Raw genomic sequence first — 20,958 nt, forward strand, 5'->3', positions numbered from 1 at the left:
AAGGATTAGAGTGAAAGATTTAAGCAGGTCAGCAGTGAAGATGCTGCCAGTAGCTGGTGTTAAATTGAACATTTAATGTGTGTCAGCTATATGAATTTTTCTCTTAATTTTCATGGCAACTTGCTGAAATAGGTGCCATTCCTATTTAATAGATGATAAAGTTATTCAGAGAGTTTAAATAGCTGATTGAAACGTAGGATAACAAAGACAATAATCCGGAAATAAAATTGTTCTAGCTTACAAACTGTAGTATCCAAGTTGGCAAAAAAAAAAATCTTAAAAATGTTGTTAAATAAATTATAGTTAAATTGAAAATCACCCTAAATTGAATATAAAATAATTTGTAATAATAAATAAACATGCATTCAACATGGTAAATGAGAAAAAGCAGATTGCGCACTTCAGGTGTAATCATTCTATTTTATTTCATGTGCTTACACACATTGGGAGGCTGAGATGGGAGGATCACTTGAGGCCAGGAGCTTGAGACCAGCCTGGATAACATAGTGAGATGAGGGCATCTCTACTACTTAGGGCACACTGGCTTGCTCCTGTAGTCCCAGATACTGTGGAAGCTGAAGTGGGAGGATCACTTGAGCCTGAGGCTGCACTGAGCTGTGATAGCACCACTGCACTCCAGCCTGGGCAACAGAGTGAGGCCCTGTCTCAAAAAGTAAATAAAAAATAAATAATTGTGCTTACATATTTATCTTACCAATGAAGATTGAGTTCAGCTGCCTGTAACAGAACACCAAAAATTGCAATGGCTTAAGCAAAGTTAAGTCATTTCTCTTTTATATAGAAGAATACAGAGGTAGTCATCCAGGACAGATAAGAGTTGTGGTCATCTATTTCTTGCACCTTGCTAACATTTATTTTCCAACCTGAGGATCATTCTGTGATCTACAATTACTGCTGGAATTCCAATCATCCTGCCTACGTTCCTGGTGCCCAAAGGGAGGAAGGAATAGCAAAAGACCGGCTGGGTGGGGTGGCTCACACCTGTAATCCCAGCACTTTGAGAGGCCAAGGTGGGCGGATCACCTGAGATTGGGAGTTCGAGACCACCTTGACCAACATGGAGAAACCCCATCTCTACTAAAAATGCAAAAAAATTAGATGGGCCTGGAGGCACATGCCCGTAATCCCAGCTACTTGGGAGGCTGAGGCATGAGAATCACTTGAACCCGGGAGGCGGAGGTTGCAGTGAGCCGAGATCGCACCATTGCACTCCAGCATGGGTAACAAGAGCGAAACTTCATCTCAAAAAAAAAAAAGAAAGAATAGCAAAAGAAACACACTGCATTTATTTGTACCCATATTAGTAATAGTACCTTATCCAGAATGACCCTAGAAAACCATTTACTTATTGTTCATTGGCCAAGAACATAATTGCATGGCCACACTTAGTTGCAGGAAGGTATAGGAAATATTTATAGTCTGTACCTAGACATATTGCTGCCCTATGTACCTAGACATATTGCTGCCCTAGGTACCTAGACATATTGCTGCCCTAAGTATTATTCTTGGATGACCATTTAGCGGCCTCTGTCATGACATATTTGTATTGAATGAATGATGATATTAAAAATACACATACGCATAAACATATTCACACAAACTATATATGATATATGCTATATAGCATAATTTTATTATCTATGTGCATTTTTCTTTACTTACAAATGTTTAATTTGGTCATACTTGATTTAGTATATCTAATAGTCGTTATAGGTCAGTCGGTCATATGTTTCTTTTTATTTATAATTTAAAATATATTTTACCTTATATAATTACACTTTTAAAAATGATATGTTTAAAAACTAATAAATTTGAAAATTTATACAATTCATTCACTGCTTTTCCATAAAACAACACTTCTGGCATTAATGAGTCACTGCTTTCCATAAACTATACATAACAATTATATGTATTTATTACACATTATTCTATATTATATTATATATACATTAATTATGATATATAATTGTATCTTGACTATGTATAACTTCATGGTATTATGTATATAACATCATGGTATTATTTTCAAGCCTTTTGTTAATATCAGACTGTTTTACATAGCAATTAGGAAGCTAGAAATGGGTTCAAATCATTCCGTTGGTAATAATTTGAACTTACTTTTCTTTCATGGCATGAAAGTTTTTGTGTGCTACTTTTTACTATTCCTAAACCAAGAAACGTGAAGATCATGGGAATGTATTTGCTGTTCAATTGGAGGTCAGACGTTCAACTCAACAAAGGCTTGGCGCAAGATAAATCACTCTGCTGTGAAATGAGTCCGTAAACACAATGCACTTGCCAGCCCTCAAACAAAGTAGATTTACAAGTTTTTAAAAATCTCAGTGAGAAGTACTGTTGTTTCCTTGAGTGTAAGTTACTCTTATTCATGTATATGTTTAAATTTTAGAAAACTGGACCACAAAAGTCTATCCTAACTGTAGTAGTCTGTGATTAAAATGGCAAAAGCAAAGGGTGTATGATTTTTAAGCTCATTTTAGTGCTATTTTCTAGTGTTTTAAATTTTTTTGGTTTGTTCTTAAATAGGTTTTAATTGGAAGTGTTCTTTTGAGAAGCGGAACTAAAACTTTGAGTGGGGCAGTATACTTTTAAAGTCAGAGTCTATCCTTGGGTTCATAAGTTCATTCAATTTGGAAATTAAAAGTAGAGAAAACTGACAAGGGAGTTGGGGCGTGCTGCAGAATTACTCTCAAAGCTAAACATGGAGCTAAAACTGTGTCAAAACCATAATTAGTATTTGCCCTTGAATTGTCCTTGTTAATAGAAGTGGAACAGTGGAAAATACTGGATAGAGGCATTGTCTGGAAACTGCATTTCATAGCCAATAAATTCAAACCACCTTAGTGGAATATAATTATGAGGAGGAGCTATAGTCTCTGTGGCTGAAGAAAAAACAACAACAAGAACAACAACAACAAAAAACGCAGAGCATGTCTTGCTCTACATTCTAACTTGCATCATGGAATCCGCCGGATCTATGCCATTTTGGATTTCATTGCCACCGGTTGAAAGTGGTAGATTTCTTTTTCTTAAGTCGGCTAGAAGACCTAATTTTAGTAAGCCTAAAGGGCACTGAGCAATACAGCTACTTTGGTGGATCGTTTCCAGTTTGAGGATTCCTAGTGCACAGTCAGTGAATGTTGTATGGAACGCATGGTGAAGAAATACGGTTTAGTGAATCTGGAAACTTAAAAAATTGGCCTTGGCATCATGAGGAATTCCCATTTGGCCTTCAGCATTTTTGTCTATATTGGCTTTTCTGTCCCAAGACTTTCTATAATCCAATTTATCACTTGCTTTTTGGGTTAAAGGGAAATAAAATTTCCACACTTCTTCAATACATGTGCTGGAGAGGACAAGGGGAGGGAATTTATTTTGTGTGTGTGTTGTAAAATCAGAAGCAATTGTTGAAAGGCGATGAACAGTTTGAAAGGTATGTTGTTCTCTTGTACTACCTCCAGTGGTTACTATGAAGTTTTTCTCATCACTCTTTTGTATCCTTTCTTAAATTCTGCTGTGTGGCAGAGTATCTTATTTATCTGCATATTAACATGTCTTTTGCAAGGTTTAGTTATATTATTGCAACTGTTCTCAAAAGATACAAGCTTCCTCCTAAAACACGTCACAATCAGGTTTTACTAGACAGCTACTAACAGCCTTAAATTAAACAGGATCTCAGGATGTCTTGTCAGTTTGGGTTTTCAGCTGCAGACAGTTGACAAGGGATAAAGAGGACAGAACTAATGCCACATGCCATCTCCCTCCAAAGAGAGAATCCTTGACCCCTGAGTTTACCATTCTCATTTTTGAGATTCCATTTTCACTTCTACCACATAACAAATTCCTTTCCTTGTTTTTAACACAGTGAAGTAATTTGAAAAAAAAATCTGATAATGTATCTCATATCTCTATGTCTTTTAATAGGAAGAGGGCACATATTAATTCAACGTATTCATTTGCAAGAACACAAAATCCTGGACTTTTTTTTTAAACTTACTGATCATTACATATCTGAGAAATTTGGTGTAACACCAAGTCTTTTGTCATCAGTAGCTCCCATTTTTTAAAGACTTCTATCTCTATATTCAATAAATGTCACAATTATTTGCTATCATTATTTTAATATGTTTACTATTATTTTTATTTTAAAATATGTTCTCATTTTCATATACTTACTATTTTATTTTTAGTTTAAAAATATTTTTTCAGAAACCTAAAATGTCAGTGAATACAGGTAAATATTTATTCATTTTGACTGCATAGAAATCTAAAGCAAATATTGATTGTGATATGTACATCTACATATTAATAGAACATTTTTGTAAACATATTGTTTCTGTTTCAAACATGAGTCTTGGTCAATAATTGATATAAATAAAAATTCAAGTTTTCCACAAAATTTTGCTTATGTAAAATTAAATAAGGTAACCTTTATATTCAGTCAGTTCTGGCTCCTGGATAAATTGCATGCTTAGAAATTTCACTTTAATAAAATAAAAGTTTTCTCCTCATCTGTAATGTATTCTCCCTTTTACTGTACTGGCATCTACATATTGACTGTTTTCATGAATTATTTCTTCCCAAGATCCCTACAAAGAAGTAAAACTCATTCATAATAGATTGTATATTAATCCCCAAATTCCATGTAATTCTACAGAAGCAAAAAACATAAACCAAAATCATGGTACTTGCAGTGGAAGAAGCATAAGCATCCTACATTTATACCCTTTTCCCCATAAATACATAGTGTGGCTGGCAGCCTGCACAGTAATGATTAAATGAGACAATAAAATCTTAGCAATTCTTACCCTGAGTCTGGAAGTGATCACCGTGTCCAAGAGCAAGTCATTTCCTTTTTCTAGGTGTAGTTTTTTTATTCTACAAAATACTAGGAAGAGATTATCTCCAACAGAAGTCACATCTTCTGGGTCAAATTAGGATCACAAACATGTGTTTGTGTATTAAAATGTTTTAAATTTGAATCAGCTGACAATACTTCAAAAATTGGGAGATTTGATATTAATATCTTGTAACACATCATAGGTAAAAGACTGCCCCTGGCAAAAGCCTGCATCTCTGGTTCTCCAGAAGCCCCACCCTTCCCCCTTGCTACCAGTCACTTAAACCAAGTCTGTGTTGTGGCTTAATGTCTAATTGCCTTTTTCTTTAAAACTCTGACTTTGGCCCCTGGCCTAGAATGACCGTTAATGGTATATTTAGCCATGATATCTATGATTCTTTATCCAATAAATGCTTAAGGCTATCCTTGCCTTGATGTTTCTCCCAGAGCTTGCCTAGTCAAGCTTCATCCTCTTAGTTAATTATGGTCCTCTATAGAATATGTGCTATTCTGTCTTTTAAAGGCTTTTCCAGGGATACATTTGACATATTTAAACATGATAGCTAGGTAAGCTGTTTCAAAGGCATTATCCTCCATAAACATTCTACTCTTGTATAAAAAGTCATTTCAAAATATACTATTTTACTAGATTTATTCATGATTAAGTAAAGAGTTGCTTCATCGGATTAGTATTTATTTTCAATTGCCTTTCTCATATACATGTTAGATAGTGTTGCACTCTGAGACTGGATTTGAAACTTTATTTTTTTCTTTATAAAATATTAGTGCAAAAATCACAAAGGGATTCAAAACACACACACACACACACATACTCATTATTCAATAGATTCTGTATGTTTGAATTCAAGAAATGATGAGTTATAAGTTATATCTGAAATGTCCAGGAGAGTGGGTCTGAATTCAGAAAGAAAAAATGGAAGGTAGTTAAAAATGATTTCCATAGTAAATACTCAATAGAATTATTCACTAAGAAGAAGGAAATTGTGTTGAAAACTTAAACTTTTGAGGCTTTTCAAGAGTGTTAACAGGTATCTGTGACATATTTTTAGTACTTTAATTTTGTGGACATATTCTTATAATCTGAGTTACAAATCAATTATTAAAACTTCAATTAGTTTTTGTGAAAATAATGCTGTACAATAAATGATGCAAAATGTCAATTGACTAACCACCGACAAAATTTATGCCTCACTGAAATTCCTGTATGTCGTTAATGTGTCCCTGCTTTGGGCTGTAGGTTGGGTTCAGGTATCTATGTGTCTTTTAATCTGGAGCCTATCCTTTGCTGGGGAATAATATTTGTACAGGATAGGGCAGGATTGCATAAACAAGTCAAACCACACATGTGCATCTACATCCTGGTTGGATACAGCTTATTATATTAACTCACATTCGATTAGTTGAAGCAAGTCACAAGGTCAAGCTCAAAGTCAGTGAAGAGGAGCATTATAGATGCATTGTGGCTAAACCACAATAAGCCATTTCAATGTGGGGAAGGAAGGAAGAATTGTGAACACATAATACTATCTGTCACATGAAATATGCTTGGTAATTTGCATTATTTTGGATATTTCACATAACAAATTCAAAATATAGCTTGAGAAAGATAATAGACATGTCACATGTTTTGGAATGATGTTTAAGAAAGATGATGCTGTTTCAGTTCTGTAAGCTCTTAATATTTATCAATATGTCATCTTTGTTTTAAAATGTAAAAGCTTCATCTACATGATGATTGTGAAAAGTGGGTACCAAGTTTTGGGCTATGTAATAGTACATGAAAGGAAATAGTCATAAGAAAATCATGAATTTAGAAAAACACCATTGCATTGATAGATTTTATTAGGGGTGTCAAATGTTTCAGCTTATAGGTTAGAGAAATATAAGCCCCTCTTTTCATACTGCTATGTGGTATGACTTGCTGTTATTATAAACTTCTGTACATTGCACTTGAGTTTGATGAAGATCCATAAAGATTTACTCATTGAAACATAACAGCCATTGTGCCACATAACCTTGGGTTGAGGTCTCAATTCAGAGCCAACTTCAGACAGCACCATGAATAAAATTTGATCTTGCCAATTTCACATTCCCCATTTCTCCCATTCAATATGTACACATCGATGTTCCCAATGTCTTTATTTTGTCCTTTGGCTTTGGATTCCATATATATATATATATATATATATATGATTCTCCTTTAATTTCACTCAGTATCCTGTCTTACCCATTTTGAACATCTGTTTAATAAAAAGTTATTATTAGGCACGCTGAATTTAAATAAGCAGGAGACATGGTTCCCTAGGATGGTGGTATTCAAATGATTTTACAAAAATCCTGGCAGATTATAAGAAATAGATTTTAATTGCAGTCCACTAAATACATACATATACATGCATACGTGAAGCAAAAGTTTCACAAATAATAGTAACCTTACTACAGGTATACATTATGATTTGTTTTATTTCATTGGGGGTGAGTGTTGGTAGCCACTCACTAAATGAATGTCAGTCCCTAGTGTTTCTGAATTCAGTGTATAATAGCACTTTAAGATTTTAGGTTTAATGGTGGCCAGGGATAAGGGTCAGAGAAAGGGGCAGCTACACATATCTCCAGTATTATTAAATGGCAAATAAATAGTGCAGATAATAAGTGCTGAAATGTTTAGAAAAAGGGGCCAGGCGCGGTGGCTCACGCCTGTAGTCCCAGCTACTGGGGAGGCTGAGGCAGGAGAATTGCTTGAACCCGGGAGGTTGAGACTGCAGTGAGCTGAGATCATGCCACTGCAATCCAGCCTGAGCGATGGAGCGAGACTCCATCTCAAAAAAAAAAAAAAAAATTTAGAAAATGAAGAAGCTTATTTTTGCTAAAATGTAAGATGGTAATACTAGAAGTTATCAAAGATGAAGAAGAAGAGGTAGGACTTGAATTTCATATTAGTGTTTCAAAATATATTAACGTGAGGAGGTAATTTAATTACTATTTAGGAATGGTTATCAGCAAGACATATTTTAGAAGCTCTGTAATAGTTTTGAGGGATTAAGTATAGGAGTTCATTTTGAGAATTACTGTGAGATAAACATGAAATGAAGGATTGATTATGTATTATATCTGAAGATGAATTCCAGGCCAATTATCTCAACATTTATCTTTCATGCAATGGAGATTTTCTTTGAGTTTCTGATATGGAAGCTAGAATGATGTAAGAAATATTTAGGAAGGGGAATTCGATATGCACCATGGTCCCCTACGTGCTATTGTATTTTTTATGTTTTTCTTAGATTTTTCAATAAAAATTCTACCATGCGTTTTCTGGGGCTTGTTAGCAATTTAGTAGGAGTTATATTGAATAGTACTTTAACTCAAGTGAAGGATAACTAGGTACACTCTTGAGACAGTTGTTCATTGGCATATGATGTATTCATTTCACACATTATGGGTTCTAGCCTTGGAATTTTTCATGTTTTAAAAGCGTTATTCCAAGCATCCAATGTATGTTGCATTTATCCCATATGATTTGGTCCAGAATGGTTACTGTCCACAGAGGTTTCATCTTTGTCTGTGGTATTAACCTTTTTGAGGACGATGCAAATGGCTTCATATTCGAGAATGATAATAATTTGGTCAACTTTTATGTACTGAGAAATTAATTGAAGTATTTCAAAAGACTAAATAGCATGAAATAGTTATAATTGCTGTATAGTGAAAAATAATGAGAGATTTTCCTATCCTTATACGGTATTTTGCAGAGGATATAAGCAAAAGCTCTTGTGATTTTTACTCATTTTGGGGGGGAGAATTGGATAAATTGTGTTATGTGTTTAAGGTACTGGTTTTTGTTTTATTGTAAGCAAACTTATTTACTTTTTATAGTGCTAGTCGTTATCAATGCCAGAGGACTGCTGAATTGTCCTGTTCCCACCTCCAGTCCTATAGGACTTCACCATCTAAAAACACCTTAGTTCCCATACAGCTTTGCTCTAGAGTCTAGAAAGATGCTAATGATTATATGCTAGGAGGAATCAAGTGATACTTGGAGGAATTGTTCTTGTGTCTTCTAGATTATCATTTTAGAAGCAAATCATGCTTTCTGTGAGATGTCCATAAGTGCCTCTCTCAGAGACGGATTATGCTGTGGTGTTATGGGTCTGATTCTGTGGGGAGAATTTAGCTTACTAATTTCGAACATATATGCAATATATATCAAATAGTAAGTGCTGCAAAGTATGTCCCTGTGCTTTAAAAGGGAATTCTTGAAGAAATTTCTAATTTCACAATAAAAAATATTTTAGAGTAGCAGGGACTTGTTTTTAGGAAGGAAATCTGCCATATATTAGCAAGCACCATTACATTTTAAAGTGGTATTTTTCAGGCATATAAAGAGTCAAGTTCTTGAAAATAAGAACACCTTTATTATCATGTAACTGCATTTCAGCACTGCATCGCTCTCTGTATTCCCCTCTCCTCTCCTTGCCTACCTCTCTCACCTTTATTTCACTCTCTTCCTTCTAATCTTGTCACTTTGCTTTTCCTGCACTTTCCTTCCTCGAGGCATTTGTTTATGCAGTTTCTGTAGCCCTACATGCTTATTCTTCTCCTATAGGTAAACACAGTTCCAATTTTTCAAAATCCATCTCAAATCACAGAGCCTTCAAGATGACTCCCAAAGCTTCCATCAGATTTAATTTGATGTCCCAATATTTGCCATAGATTGTGCTTTTAAAAATTGTAGTTATCCTTCTCTGTCTTATTTAATGGTAATTTATGTGTGTCCACTCATTTCATAATGCTCTACTGTAGGTTAAGGCCTATGTCTGGCTCACAAACATCTTACTCATTGACACAGATTTGCACAGAGCAGACACCCAATAGATAGTTACACTGAATATTTTATGAATCATATTAAAATCTATAGGTGGCTTTTAACCATACTTTATTGATGTTGTTTAATTAGAAGTCTCTCTCAAAAACTTCATATGCTTTGATGCTGGGGAGGATGCCTCATTCATTGTTGTATCCGTATTTGTAACTAACATTTATTGAGTTCCAATTATGTGACAGACTCCTACTAGCGCTTTGCACTTTATATGGCTCATCTCATTGAGTTCTTAGAATAACCCACCAGAATAGGTGGGCAGTAATAGCTGCAGTTTATAGGGGAAAAAAATTATGAGTCAGAGGCTAATTTACTTTCCAAGGTTTGAAGAGGCAGTAAGTGACAAAACCAAGATAAAAACTCAGAAAGCTTCATTACTTTCTGCAGACCTTGAACAATCTAGTGAATGAACGAATGTGTCTTCAGAGTTATGACATAACCAGCAGGAGAAAGAAACCATCATGCGACTTCCTAAAGTACGATGCATTATTTCTTTCAACAAATTATGTAAGTAAGTGTACTATGCTTAGTAGTTATGTGAATCGTTATCTTGGATTTTATTAACTGTAGGGCTGTAGACTTTGGAAAGAAAGATCCTAATACCGTGTTCAGGAATCAATGAGAAACAAAGATATTAGTAGAAAAATGGAGTGGAAGAGAGGCAGTGGGTGTGTCGATTATGTACTTTGGTGATTATGATTTCTATGCTATGGATATTTAAAATTTTATTTTCCTCTTAATCTTCAATTTCCATCTTCTGGTAACTTCTTTAGATATAAGAACAAGACACTTTCTTTACCGTTATATCTGCTAGATTTTTATCCAGTGTATTTTAAGAAGTCTTTTTTATCCAGTGCCTTTTATCCAGTGTCTTTTAAGAAGCTCAGTCCAGGTGCAGTGGCTCACGCCTGTAATCCCAGCACTTTAGGAGGCCGAGGCGGGCGGATCATGAGGTCAGGAGTTCAAGACCAGGTTGGCCAACATAGTGAATACCTGTCTCTACTAAAAATACAAAAATTAGCTGGGCGTGGTGGCACGCGCCTGTAGTCCCACCTACTCAGGAGGCTGAGACGGGAGAATCACTTGAACCCGGGAGGCAGAGTTTGCAGTGAGCGGAGACCACGCCATTGCACTCCAGCCTAGGTGACAGAGTGAGACTCCGTCTCAAAGAAAAAAAAAAAAGAAACAGAAGCTCAATAAGTGTTATTTGGGATAAAGCATTAACTGGTTTAAAGCTCAAGATTTTAAACAACTCAGGATTGGGCATTAAAGAATAACAGAAGCTACCATCTATTGAATTTTTATTAAGACATTTCAGGACACCAGGAGTAAGAATACAGGGTAGCTGTATTTGTTATCTATTGCTCCATAACAAATAATTCCAGACTTTCTGGCTTAAAACTACTCATTATCTCACAGTTCCTTTGACTAGGAATTCAGCATCTCTAATTTAAGGTCTCTAATAATGAGGTTCCAGTTAAGCGATTGTCAGGGTCTGTCACCTTATCAGGAGGCTTGACTAGTGGAGGATCTGCTTCCAAGCTTACTTGTGGGGTCTCAGTTTTCTGCTGTCTGTGGGCCAGAGCTCTCTTTCAGTTGCTTGCTGTGCAGGTGGCCTCATGGGACTTTCTCATGACATGGCAACTGGTTTCTCCATGGTGAACAGTCTAAGAATCTGTCCAAGATAGAAGCCACAGTGTTTTTATAATCTAAATTGGAAGGGACATTCCATCACTTCTGCCACTTTCTATTGGTTTGTAGTAAGTCAGAAAGTCTAGCCCACATTCAAGGCAAGAGGATTATGGAAGGGCATAAATACCAGAAAAAGAGAATTTTGGGTGACTCCCTTAGAAGCTGCCTATCAAAGTACTTACTCTGCCATTCTGTCTACTTATCATTGTATTTCTCTTTAATTTGATCTTGAGGTTGTAAAGTGGCTATAAACTTTAGCCCTGCCCTGATGGAGTTCCAGGGGATTTATTTGGCTGTGGGTATTTATGATGTGCCTTTCACTGGATACTTCTTTATCCTAGTGGATAGCCTAATTCCTGTGCCTAACTTGTTACTAGGTATACTTCACACACACACACACACACACAGACACACACACAAACACTTATTTATGCTGGCAGACTGACAGTCACCTTTGCAGCTCTTGTCTGTTCTGCCAAGATAGTCACTCTCTGGGAAAGCTTTGACCAGAAGAAAAATTAGATATGGATGTATTGGTCAGGAGACGTAGAGAAGGCAGCACAGCAAAACATATGAAGTATAAGAAGCAGTTTATTACTCATGAGTCCACGAGAGAAGAGGGCTACTATATAGGAAGCAGGGGGCAAGGTTGCAGGGGCAATGTGCTGAACCAGCAGATCAGGAGCAGGTAGAAAGAGGACCTGTGGGGCCATGCCCTTCTTGAGGTATGGGGGTTACCCATTAGGCTTTCCCATAGAGGTTATTGATTGGCTAATTTAAAGACAACACACATGAAGAGGGGAGCTTATTCCCATGACTCTGGTGTTTTCATTAGGTTTTGTGGTACTAGCTGTGGGTGTGCTGAGCTATAGATCAGTAAGATGAGAATCAAGCAGATTACCTTACAAATGACCACGTGGGGAGAGGAAGATTTAACTGGGACAGGGGTGAGGGCAGGGACCTATGTCAGTCCTAAAGTAGATGCTGAGGCAGCAACTATGTGAAACACATTTATGACACACATGCTCATTGCAGATACTAGTAATTGCTGATAGCATTATTTCAAAATGAGACAAGATTTGGGACTACAAAACATTCTTGAGGGAGTGTTCCAGGAAGTACTGACTGTCAATTATTTAGGATTGGAACTCCATTTGAAATCTGTTTGTTCTTTATATTGGTTTTTTTAAGTTTATCTTCATTAAAAAGCTGCAAATTAGGTATTCATTTTTTATTCCACTTTGGAGAAAACAACAACACTAAGAAATGTCAAAATTAATCATTGATATATTTGTGACAAGTACCTTCAAAACTAGTTCAACCTACTGAAAACTACTCAAGCTCTTTCCACCACATAATAGCACTTTCAGATATTGTTTTTGCAGCTTAAAGGGAATTTGCATTTAGGTGTGTGTACAATATCAACAAATTGGTGCTACAGGCACATTCAATGTTCTTCTTTTTAGAGGAAATTAAATTCAGTTTGCTTAGGTTGATGTGGACAACATTAAAATAAATGTTAACCTTATTCTGTATTTATGAATCAATACTGATAGTTTTAAGATACCTGGCCATTTTACTTGTTGGTAAGGTCTTGGAATAAGGAAATCTTGACAGAAGTTTTGAAGAGTATATTCTTGATCATTTCAAACTGTGAAAACTGTGCAGTTTCCTAAGAGTAGATTTTAAAGTCACACAAGGGATCATGCTGAAAACTGACTTCCAGAGTCTTTGCTCGGCAGGTTGTTGCGTTTTTTTTTCTTTACTATTGAACACTCTTTTGTTCATGCCTTTTTTCTTATTGCTTGCAGAAATGTGACAAGCTTCAAACTTACACAGAAAGAATAAGTAGTAGAGATACTAGGTATCATTGCACAGCCCAGATGTCTTTTGAAAATATTTATTCAGCTGAACTAGAATTTCAAAATCTATTAGAAAGGTAAAATATATCTTGGAAAACAAAAGCAGATTTTGAATAAAACATAGGTAAAAAAACCTTTAAGTAAGAAAATATGAAAAAATGGCAACAGCTTTAAATGATAACTTGATGGCTTCCACAGAATAATTCATAGTGTAGGTATTTTTTATTAAAACTTGACAAATATTCTAAAAAATGTAAAAGTGAAAATTAGGTATTTTAACTGAGAAAGATGAAATTGGCACCATCTAAAAAATTTTTCATGAGTTCCATTTGTGTTAAGAAAATATTTCTTATTTAATCAAATACATGTGCAAAATGTTATCTTAAAATCCTTTTAGAGTTTTGATAAAGAATGCTCAATATGAGCATACATATTCAGCCATTAGTTATATTCACATTCTCTTCCAGAAATAATCTGTTAATAATTAAATGTGTTTTATAAACACTTACATAATAAAACTCAAATTAGCTTCTCAGATAAATTGTTGTTGCTGTTGTTCAGCTGGTATTGTTATAAACCATCATTCATATAACTTTATTATATTGCGAGTGTTTTCTTTGAAACTGATCAACCTCAGCATTTAGGATATGTGGACTATTAGATGGAGAAATGAATATTTGCCTTAGCATAGTAATAAATATTGTTAGACTGACACAAATATTAGCCTGCACTCATAGTGCCTAAAATAGGCCATTCCAGTAATTGCTTAGAAAAATATTATTTGCACAGCTTGTAGAAATTTACAAATGAACAGAAAAACTCTGCATTTGACCTAGGATATATGAATTCTTCAAATAATAAATATATCAAATATATTCTGAGTTTGAAATAGTCTTTACCTTGAGCCACCAAAAAGGAAAAGAAAATAGAATCAAGATTACTTGTTAATTTTCAATTTTGGGGTGAAAAACCTTATTCAACTTCTCCAGTAACTAAATCACATAAAGTTCTTCAGTACAAGTTAGATTGTGGAAATAGTTCATGTAGTTATTCCACGTCTCCTTCTAACAAAATATCAACAGTTAAAATATCCAGTTTCCTTTTCATTTATGCACCATTGTAGTTGCTAATATACATGTTGGATCTTTCTGCCTCCCACTCACACCTCCAGCCCCTCGCCTGCCCACGCACCTGCACTGGCTCACATTGGTGCTCTTTTCCTGCGGGCTGCGCTGAGCAGAAAAGGTGAGGCTATTCAGGGTTCTGTAATGCTCAATTCCATGTTCCATTTCTTTTCCTCAGAAACAGTTGAAACCTATCTATGGATGAAAAACGCTTCATAATCCAAACATTACTTCAATCAGATGCGAAGAGTGGGTTTGCTGCACTGTAACATGCTACTATTGCTTAGGTTTATTTGATAAAAGTGAACAACCACAACTTGTATGAAAAACTTTTTTTTTTTGAATTTTATGTGAGTTGTCCTTTTGGAAGTAGATAGATGAGAGAGACAGAGGGACAAATAATCTGTATGAATTTTGGCTTTTCCCTTGAGTATAAATGTTTATCTTTCCCCCTTCAATGTAACTTGCTTGGATGTTCAAGTGTGGAGTACATTTCTTTTCTAAAAGACAACATATTTTTCAATTTTATTCATAGATTTATCACTCAAAACATGCACTCGAAGGTACTCTTAGTACTCTCCTTCATGGCCAGTTTATCTATACCATTTTTTCAGAGTTTCTTGAGACAGCTTGCTTTTTTTTGTTTGTTTGTGTTTTTTGTTTTGACCGAGTCTCCCTCTGTGGCCCAGGCTGGAGTGCAGTGGTGGGATCTCGGCTCCCTGCAAACTCTGCCTCCCGGGTTCACGCCATTCTGCTGCCTCAGTCTCCCGAGTAGCTGGGAATACAGGCGCCCGCCACCATACCTGGCTAATTTTTTGTATTTTTAGTAGAGATGGGTTTTCACCGTGTTAGCCAGGATGGTCTCAATCTCCTGACCTCGTGATCCGCCCACCTTGGCCTCCCAAAGTGCTGGGATTACAGGCGTGAGCCACCACACCCGGCCTGAGACCACTTGCTTTTAAAGAGCTCTCACAAACAGGTAGCATAGGTGACTGCCTTTTGACCTAAAATGTGATATTTTAGAATATGTTACTAGAAATTTGCAATAATGTTCTTAAAATTATTAATCTTATTGATGTGTTTCTGGAGCTCAGTAACAAACATTGATTCTAAAGAGTGAATTTGGAACGAGGCCAATTTAGTGTTTCCCTAAACTGTTTTGGGTAGAACGCTGATAATAATGCCATGTGCTTTTACTAGTATTTCATAGCCAAATGCATTCGGGGATTACAGAGGTAGCCCACTCGTAGCCGTCTTGTGGGCTGCACGGAGCCTTTCCTGTGCTTGCATGCATCATGCACCCACCTCTCCGAGAGTGGTGTCATACATGTCCATTGATTGGAATGAGCACGTTACTCCTGCTTCCCTCTGTAGAGCGCATCATGCAGAATTGTTTGTGTGTGTGTGTGTGTGTGTGTGTGTGTGTGTGTGTGTGTGTGTGTATGTATACCACTTTGGATATCACTCAGTTAACAGTTATTGTCTAAATCATTCTTGTGATAAGAATGATAATCTTATATAAATGATAGAACTATACTTGAAAATACAGCCTGATTGTTTTATCTATCCATTTTATCATTAAAGGTGAATTGAAAACTTTACTATTATGAACCCTGTCATTTCCTATTGAGGTTCTTTAACACTAGAACCTGCAGAATTAGCCATACTTTGACATTAAAACTATTACATTGCCATCCTCTCTTTTTCCCTGGTGAATATTTAGGTGCACTTGGAGATCTGGTATTGCTCTAGTGGTGTGCCTATTTTTTTTAAATATTTTCATTTTGTTTAATCTACAGAGAAGTTCCGAGATCCTCCAGAGCTCTGATGGGAAGAATTGTATAGCGTGTCCCCTGCCAAAAGTTCTAATAAAAAATTTACACAGCGGAGGCTTTGATTAAATGAATTATTCATTGACAACTATCCATCAGGGAATTAGAAGTTTATGGCAACATGAGCTGTGGAAAATAGAAAGAAAAATTACCCGTTTCTAACTTTTTAAATGAGAAAGTCAGAAACTCAGATTGAGTTTGAATTTAACCCTGCACATAGAAAGACACTATGCAAAATATTGAGAGGAGTTACATAACCTTTATGCAATTTATTACTTAATAAGCACATAATTGGCTGCTAATTAACAGTTGTAGCATCTTTCTTTCTTGTCTTTCCTCTCGTTAAGCATAATATTATGTGTAGAACTAGCATAGTGTGGTTTCTAACTTTAACATTCTTCTGTAAGATCACTTGTGTTCAGCACCTCGCACAGGGTTCTATTCACAGAATAGAATCCTATTTTGTTTTCTTTTATATTAGAAATAGTCCATGGCATCTTGACGAGGTGTTATGAACCAGAGAGGAAAGGTCAATGATTTAAACCAGCTTTAGGAGAAGCATATATAGAAGTTGTTTCTCGGCTTTCTGGAATGAATTTTAACAGCCACCTATAATTGAAAGCATTTCATGCAGGGCATTTCACAAAATGGACATTCAAAAACTGCAGGTTGACCTGTACTGAAGACGTGAAATTGCTTTGTGCCTTTGAGAAGTGCTCTTGGATAAACCATGCCATTGTCTATATTGAGTTCCCTGATTAAATAATAGTCTCTCTCTATCTCTTTATCTCTCTCTAGCTAGCCATCCGTCTATATATATAACACATGCACATACTCAAATAAATATTTACATAACGAATCTATCGATGTATATTAGTAAGTACTATGCATTCAGCACATGATTAGGGTGCATAATCTCATATACACGTTGCAAAAATCTTTGAGGGATAGTATCATTAGTAATATTTCATATATGACAAAACTGAGGTTTAAAGAGTTTAAGGGACTTTTCCAAGTTCACATACTAAGAGAAACAGTTACTATGTAAGTCACGTTAGCAGCAAAGGCAAGCCTTTCTTCTTTTTTTTGGATATTATATAAAAATTATATAGAAAAGTTTCTTTTTAAACCTAAGCCATGGGAACAATTCTTCAGTTTTCATTTTATTCTAGTAAATTTCTTTTCTTTTCTTTTCTTTCTTTTTTTTTTTTTTTTTGAGATGGAGTCTCGCTCTGTTTCCCAGGCTGGAGTGCAGTGCCCAGATCTCCGCTGACTGCAAGCTCTGCCTCCCAGGTTCACGCCATTCTCCTCCCTCAGCCTCCCGAGTAGCTGAGACTACAGGCACCTGCCACCACGCCCCCCTAAGTTTTTGTGTTTTTTGGTGGAGACGGGGTTTCAAGGTGTTAGCCAGGATGGTCTCAATCTCCTGACCTCGTGATCCGCCCGCCTCGGCCTCCCAAAGTGTTGGGATTACAGGCGTGAGCCACCGCGCCTGGCCTATTCTAGCATATTTCAACTCTTGGTGGCAGGAACATCTTTCTTAAATTTCACCCAGAAGTGAATTATATGCCCGCCCTTTCTTTTTCCTGATGGATATGTGGAGAGAACAATTATTGTTCTACTTTGCTCTTGGCTGTAGGTATAGTTGTTAATAATTAGAAAACACTCGAATGGCAGGTTGCCAATTAGAGAGGGGAGTATAAAGATACACAGAACCCGGGCAATTCAAATTTGGGACAATCACCTTTAAAGACATTGAGAGTTCACTAAGGTTGCTAATGAATCCTGCCACTTGTATCAGTCAAGAGGATAATTTGTAACTAGCCTGTAGAGAATCAAAAGCCAGAATATACTCTCTTTTCTGACAAGCAGAAAACACATTATATGGGCTAATTTTCCCTGCATTTTTATCTTAAAAAAAGGAGATGGGTTTCTAATTCTGCAAGCAAATATATATTTTTTCTAAATGTGAGCTATTTTGAAAAACCTAAAACCACTCATCCTAGCAAGAACAGGGCTAGGTTGAGTGTCCAAGAGAAGACTGTCACAGGACCTGGCACATTAGTGAGAAAGGTGACATTACTCCAGGGGAACTTAATGATGCCATTTATTTCTTGATGCTCTGAGGTACAGCCCCCATTTAGATGGATTACTCTGAGAATTTTATAAGATATCCAATGAGATACAATCATCTTTATTGGTGGCACTGTAAAGGCAAGTATGAGAGATTTTGGCAAGATCATCTTTTTTTAGAGACACATTTATCATATTCCTTTTTACCTTCTTTATTAAGTAGGTACTAATACTATTTCTGATTCACTGCTCTCTACTCCAAGGATTGCACTAATAGGAAAATTTTCATAAAGCTTTTGGCTAAGAACTCCTGCTATTGACCTATGCCCCTTTGTGTCTAGGTTGATCCAGAAGATACTTCAGCATAAAAATAAATGCCAACAAAATTTAGTTTCAAATTATAAAAGTCGATATTTCTGCTTTATTTGCCCAAAAGAGGTTCTAAAATGAAATTTTCTCAATTTCAGGTCCATTAAAAAGTCTGAATCTTATAAATATGCATAGCTTTTATAATACTTATAACTTAGATATTAAGAAAAATCAAGATGTACATTATTAAAGAAATAACATTTCCATTGTTTTCCTTTCTCACAAGTGGGATAAACAAGCACTGTAAACTGAAATAAGCAATGCATTCTCAGTTCCCTCCCAAAAGAAAATACTGGTGTGCCTGACTTACCATTTCAGAAAGTCCAGAAAATGCTGCAAACTAGGCAGGCAGTCAAGTGCAATGGCAATGAATAACCTTATACAATTTCCAGACTTTAAGACTGTCAGTCTGGAAGACTACACTATCTTTTAGCACAAGGTACTTTTGGAGATTACTCTAGGGATCTTAGAGAATAATTATACTTAAGTCCTGCCAGGGCCTTTTTTTTTTTTTTTTTTTTTTTTTACTGTAGTCGATAGTACTTCCATTGTACTCCTTACATGACATTATGTTACAGAAGAAAATGTTTTATAACAATGTCATTTGAGTGCTTCAGTTGTTACCTCTCCTTGAATACGTATGAAATAATTACCTTTGTAGTAAAGGACATTCTAGTTATACATCTATACTTTATTGGTTTCTTCATGTTTTTCTCTTCAGAAGTAGAAACTTAATGAAAATATTGCGTAAGTAGAGAGCAGTTTATGACAGTATTTCTTTCTAAATAAATTAAAGATTTTATTATATCTTGAAATGTATCACATATGTAAAATATTAAGTATAATGTTTGTGATCATTTTGAAACACAGACTTTTAAACTTTAATAAATTATATCCAAGTAACATTTTAAATTTGTTATCTAACTTCTACTGTTAACATCTGAAAAAAATTAGAATTGGCAGACATGCAAGATGATGTTGACTTTGCAGCCAGAAAATGTGGAAAGGCCTCAATTAGTATCCCTGATTCACACTTACAAATGGGTGTTTCAGTGCTGTGCAGTTTGATAAGGTAGTTAAGGCCATAGTTTGGGAGACAGATAGGCATGGATTCCAGTCCTGGCTCAGGCATTTCTACTTACGCTATTTGGGCATGTCAGTTTTTCTTTCTAAGGCTCATTTCCCTGTCTGTCCATGAGGAAATAATGTGTTTCCTTGGTAGAAAGATGGTTGTGAGGGTTCAGTGCAATCATGCATATGCATAGTAAGTATTCCATATATCTCAATATCATGATTTATTTCTTGGGATGATGCTACACAAACTTACAGTCTACTCACTACCTTTGAGGTAAAGCTGTCCCACCGTCCTTCTGTGCTTTTTCTAGAGGTTGAGCTCTTCCTTCATTTCTGGAATAGTTACTGATTTCACAGTAATTTGCCTTTTAGATCCGTTGTTACAGGTGCCTTTTTGAATCTGACTGCTCAAAAGCTTAGTCCATTTTGTGTTGCTATAAAGGCATACATGAGGCTGAGTAATTTATGAAGAAAAGTTTTGGTGCTCATGGTCCTGCAGACTGTACAAGAAGCACGGTGCCAACATCTGCTTGGCTTCTGGTGAGGGCCTCAGGCTGCTTCTACTTATGGTGGAAGGCAAAGGGGAGCTGACTATGCAGAGATCACATGGGGAGAGAGGAAACACATGGGGGCAGGTGGGTGATATGCCAGGCTATTTTTAACAAACACTTCCCTGGGAACTAGTAGGGTGAGAATTCAGTTGCCCCAAGGGAGGGCATTAAGCTATTCATAAGGAATCCGTCCCCATGACCAAAACACCTCCCACTAGGCCCCACCTCCAATATTGGGGTCAAATTTCAACTTGAAGTTGGAGGAGATAAACATCTAAACTATAGCAGAAGCCTTTTTTTGTTTTTTAAAGCTTTAGCTTTACCTGCCATATATAATAGTTCAAGCATAAAATTCAATGTCTTTTAGCTTTTTTAGAGTTGTGCTGCCATCACCGTAATGAAACCATGAGACCTTTCAAAGAGAAGACAGGTGTAAACTTGTGTTGTCTTTGATTGGGTTATGATTTATTAGATTTGACACCAAAAGCGCAAGCAATGAAAGAGAAAATATTCAAGTTAGAGTTCACCAAAATTAAAAGCTAATATGCCTTTAGGAAGCATGTAAACTCAGAAGCCATCCTTACGTGACCGGCTCATGGACATCA

General features: G+C 36.0%; 1 protein-coding gene across 8 annotated transcripts in view; it reads left to right on the top strand.

Annotated features, from left to right (window-relative positions):
* The window catches only part of DPP10 (dipeptidyl peptidase like 10), a 1,401,293-nt gene that overhangs the window by 820,371 nt on the left and 559,964 nt on the right, over positions 1 to 20,958 (top strand). The window contains exon 1 of one of the 8 annotated variants that reach the window (XM_034953921.4): positions 10,262 to 10,283. The exons of the other annotated variants lie outside the window; for them this stretch is intronic. The gene's annotated coding sequence lies outside the window, so the exon portion shown is untranslated. Of the gene's footprint in view, positions 1 to 10,261; positions 10,284 to 20,958 lie in introns of those variants that run through there. 8 annotated transcript variants of the gene reach the window in all.

Source organism: Pan paniscus, chromosome 13, assembly GCF_029289425.2.
Source record: "Pan paniscus chromosome 13, NHGRI_mPanPan1-v2.0_pri, whole genome shotgun sequence".
Lineage (NCBI taxonomy): Eukaryota > Metazoa > Chordata > Mammalia > Primates > Hominidae > Pan > Pan paniscus.